Raw genomic sequence first — 5,497 nt, 5'->3', positions numbered from 1 at the left:
TGACTATGCTCTTTATTAGAAGCAGCCACTTCTTTTTTTTTTGTTTTTATACAGAACTACCTTCGTTTCTCACACAGGGATATTAAATGGATGCGTTCTGGAATCTTAATTTATTGCTTACCTGTCCGTGCAGATAAATTGTGAAAATGTGTGGTTTGGAGATTTTACTGCAGACATTGTAAATCTTCTGCTCTCCACATAAATGTGTGCAGCCGACAAAACCAGAGAACAAACAAACAAGATACCAAAAAACTTTTCCGGATCCTAATGGATTCTTGCATTTTATTCACAAAATGACTTTCGAGCACACTTTTTGGAACAAAGTCAAGCCAGTAATAACTTAGCAGAGGTTGCACACCCAAAGGAAGATGGATGAAAAAGTTATTGTTGAGGAAATTGTAAAACGTCTCTCGGCTGAGCTGTAGCTGCCTGTGTTGATTAGCAGTCACACCTCATCATCCTTTGTGTGGAAACAATCCCATGATGCCCAGCAGCAGCAGCCAGTCGGAGTTCTGCCAATGACAGCACACCGGAGTACAAAGTTGGTCATGAACAGCACTAACAAGCAAGCTTACTCATGCTCCGACTCAAATTATGGATGCATTGTGTATGCTACCACATATACAGCCCATACCGTGTGCAGCAGCTCCACATCCACAGACAATCTTCAGCTTTTGTTCGGCAGCGCTCCAAAAGAGAAACTGAATAGCTTTAATCGTGGGAGAGCAATGAATGGCCCGTTGATTTCAGCATGTGTGTTCATTTCCTGACCATCAATCCCACAGTCCATTTGGCTCAGCACACACCAGTGATTCTAACCTTACAGAAAAGCCCGTATCCTCCTTTTTTAAATTACTCAATTGCCATTCAGAAGGGAATAACTGAGAAAAACCAACCATCAACTGTCATTTTTCACTCCACAAACACATGGGAAACCGTCTCTTATAGCAAGTGTGTCAAACTACCATTTAGCCTTTTGTTTATATGGAAACATGTTCAATTAAATGTTGCCTATTTTCAGCTCTGACTTCAAACGCTGCAATCAATTAAATAAACGAAACACTCCACTTAAAAACGGCTTTTTTCTTAGGCTGAGAATTCCAGACTAATTGCACGCACAAAGAAAATTTTAATTAATGCTTAATAATGCGTGCATGATTTAGTTAGAACTATTATGTGTCATGTTGAGTTTTCATTGTTGTCACATGCTGCAGGAGTTGCATAAAGTGTTCTTTTGAAGTATTTGTTTTTTGTATTCGGCTGCCATAGCATTCCATTTTATGCTAATTAATTTTATGATTCAGTCTTTTCTCTCTTTCTTCAAAAATTGGTTTTGTATTCTTGAAGACTACACGGGATATCAACAAACTTGGCATTTAATGACAAACCTTCAAAAATAATTAACTTTGTGATTCTCTTTTGTTTCCGGAGCCATTGTGTTTAGACAAGAGCAACACATTAGTTAGCGCCTGTTTTCTCGTGTTATGTATTTGTTCAAAAAGACTTGAGCCAAGAAAAAAGATAAAGTGCAAAAATAATCTCTTAATTGACACTGAGATTGTTTTCACCAGAGAAGTTTCTTGAAAAGGAAGTTCCTTCATGAATGTAAAAGATGTTTATTTTAGGAGGTCAAAGGTGGCGTGTAGACTCTAATTTGATACAGTTCATGCCCTAAAAATGCATGAGCCTTTCTTTTAACAAAAAGAAACAATTTGCACAACCAGACTGAGGAGGAACAGCCTTCTGTCATGACTAGTTAAAGAGGTAAGAGGACAGAAGCAGACACAAACACAGTCATGATGGAAATTAAAAAAAAAAAAAAATGTGGCCCCAGAATAAAGCCCTGCAGAACAGTTTTAAATCTAGAAAAAAAGACACTTGGAATCTTATAAAAGTAGATTTCTATTGTGTTTGGTTTTATCTTTTAATTTCCTCTGCTCTACACCTGTTTTTTGTTGAAGTCATTACATGTGTGTTCCGTTCCCGTCACAGACACTTGTCTAAAATTATTCAGGACTGTGGCCCTACACTCTGGCTTTTGTATTTGGATTTACTCAACTGTCAAAGTTCCTCAGTAATTTCTGTTTTCCTGTGTCTGCTCACTGAATGTTTGGCTTTATTTTGCCCAACTTCATGAGCCCCAATTCTGTGTTCCTTCTTGACCGATGTAGCTTATTCTGGAATCAGTATGCTGTTTTGATCATCTGATCATCTTTTGATCTCCTGTAAAAGCGTTCCCGGTGGTCTTTTAATTAGAATTATGCCGTTTTTAGGTAAATCAAACTTGTCATTTTTTAGGACATAATTTCTGTAGATGTTCATTTGAAATTTGCCCCTAAATTGTGGGCGGGACTGTTGGCACAGAGTTAGCCTGCACTCATTCCCCATTATTCCTTTAATTACATGCTCTCCTGCTAGCTTACAGCCCCTCACAACCCCAACCTAACATTACAAAATGGCGACCAATATTGGAGTTATGCAGCCGTAACCTACATGGATCTATTTATCTGCAAATGGATGCATCGGCATGGAGCCGAGCAGGGAGTTTGTACTTTTAGATTTTAGATAATAACTACAGTAATAAATATTAATAAATGCAATTTTAAGCTCAGTTTTCTTTATATGTGTCATATATCACGAGAAAAATGCCACAAAAGCATGCTAAAAAAACAATGATTTTACTATAGTGGGTATTTAACAAAGTTTAAATAAGAAGGAGAAGGGTCCTAAATTTTTGATTTTGACAGACAAGATGAGAAAAGAAATATGCAGTACAATTAGTCAAACTAAACTCCTTAGTGACTTTCAATAACTGAAAAAAACCTAAAACAAAGAATCAACTTTCTCTCAAACATTCATATTCACACTACATTTTCAGCCTTGTATTACTCCGATGACTTCATTTTTTTAACTTTCCTGCTTAAGAACGCTAAATTTATGTTTTCCTTTTTTTTATTTGACTTGTAATGCTTGTTTATTTCTTATCAAAATCAAATGTCTCACTATGACATGTTTCACTGGAATATTTAAAATAAATACGTTCATCAAGATAATATTTGTCCCACAGTGGTGAAATTCTAGTGTTACAACAGGATTACAGAGAGAAATAGAGGCAGGTAGTCTGCACATAAGGTAAAAAAAAATTAGAAAAATTAGACAGGTCACATATTTACAAAAAAACAAAGTTGTAGTGCGGTAAAAAAATGAGAAATAAAAAAGGAAGAAATTGCACCAAATGTTATCAGTAATGAAACGGAGAGAGTGCACAACATATTTTAAAGCGACATATATTGGCAAACTTAACAATTTTATTCAAACTATTAACTATTCAAATCAGGTTTGTTCCACATAAAGGTGTATCGGCCATCTTTACCTGTCCAATGTTTTGACCAATAAAAAATTCACCGACTGTTACTACTTGAAGTTTTTTATCCCCCTGGCGTCAAGCATGAGCCACTCCAGCCTTATCTCTATTTGCTCGTTTGCATCACTCATGGGATGGAGTTAATGGAGTGTTTACCCCATGACTTAAAGAACGAGGTTATGAAAAATTTGTGTGAGATGAGTATTTATGTCACTGTTCAGACATTTGGCTGTTGCCCAAGAAAGCGAGGACATCTCGAGCGTGGGAAAAGAGGTCCCATCTATTCCTCTGAAGATCTGTCTCCTGTAACTTCACAAAAACAGTATTATCTGGAGGAAAAATAAAATCTGACAAGCTAAGAGTTTGAAAAAAATGTTTTTTAACTGAAATTAGTATTTTTTTGTTAATTTTAGTGCAATTTAATGCTAGAATTTGTGACTGAAACTCCAAACAAATGGATCTGCAGTGCAACAATAAATGTTGAAAGCTGCACAATATAAAATAATGATTAAATAAATGATTATTCTCAACGATATATGTTTAAATATAAATAAAATGTATAACACAGGAGCTGTAAAGAAAAATATGAAGAAAAAACAAAAATGAATGTTTCCGATTGGCCCTCAGCAGCAGTTTCCTGTCCCAGCTGACACATAAATGCCCTTACGGAACGCTGCCCTTGCATCTGTCCTTGGGTTTTAAGGTCTATTTTAGTGGCAGCTTTGGCTTCCAGATGCTGTAGTGGAAAAGGAAAACCTAATCACCAGGGTGGGCGGCGCACCATAAGCCGGGAAGGTGGAAATTGTGCCAGTATCTCGCAAAATCAGAGCTTCTCCTTCCAGGAAATATTTCATCAATGTGCCCAGACCACCTCGAATTACTTGGTGTGTAAGCAAAGGACTCATACAATACGTTTTTACTGATAATTATGCAGTTACGGAGCATGTTAGAAGAAAACCAGCACATGTGCGGTTTGTGTTGATTATTGTTATGGCCTACAGTCATCAAAAAGTGAATCATCTAAACACACTTTCCTGCTTTACGTCATTGTAGCAAGTCCTTTTCCTCCAATCTTTCCCTAAAATATTTTCCTATTTTGTTCCCTAATTCATTGATGGACAAAGCCAGTTGTATGTATTTTTCACTTATTTTCGGGAATGTAGTGGAAAATGGCATTTCCGTGCTAATTTACCCAGTTCCAAGGGATCAATCGGAGAGGAGAAATTCTCTAGAAATGGCTTTAAATTGTCTGAACAATCATGATTGTTATCTTGTGGGTTCTGGCCCGTGTTACATTCAATCACCAGAAAAGCTGCGTCAGAGGCTTCGGAAAGTGTGAGAGGAGTGCTTTGAGGCCAAACAAAATCTCATTAAAAAAAAAAAAAAAAAAGAGGCATTTCTTCTTCAGATTCTTGTGGTGCGGACTTTGAAGACTTCAGATAGAGCGTAATTGCACTGAGTGCAGATGAAATGCTTTAAACTCAGTAAGTGGGTCCAGCCTGCATGCCTTCGCAGTAAGCATGGACTGAAACCTCAGAATAAAAAAAATAGGAATTAATATACTGCAGTAAAACATGGGTCATGTAAGGACAGTGAGAATAAAAGTTATTAATAGTTATTTTATTATTGTTTTATTTTAAAACTGTTAATTTGTTTTGTGGGTTTAATACAAATGTTGTAATACCATATATGGCCAGCAGGTGGATTAGCGAGGAAGAATGACGTCATGTTGGAGAATGGAGAGCAGCATTAAAAGAGGGAAAAGAAGAGTTTTTGAGTAGCGCCAAGTCTGATTTTAGAGAAAACCACCTGTATATGTTTGCATACGCTGCTGTACTTATCAGAACCCGTGAATAAAACGCACAAAATGTTCATTAGTCTGCTAGTCATTTAAAACAGTGAGGTCAAACTCAATTGCACAAGGGGCCAAAATCCAAAACACACCTTAGGTCGTGAGCTGAACAGGGTAAACATTTAGTGGACACACCACAACTACATTTTTTAAACTTTAAAACTGTAACTTTTTAACATAATTATGAACTACACAAATAGCATTAGCTGCAATAATGCTAATGTGAATGCTGTAAGATAAATTTGGCCACTGAAGATGCTAATGCTAATAGCTAAAAATGC

Source organism: Oryzias melastigma, linkage group LG4 (assembly GCF_002922805.2).
Source record: "Oryzias melastigma strain HK-1 linkage group LG4, ASM292280v2, whole genome shotgun sequence".
NCBI lineage: Eukaryota > Metazoa > Chordata > Actinopteri > Beloniformes > Adrianichthyidae > Oryzias > Oryzias melastigma.
This window is presented reverse-complemented; position numbering follows the sequence as displayed.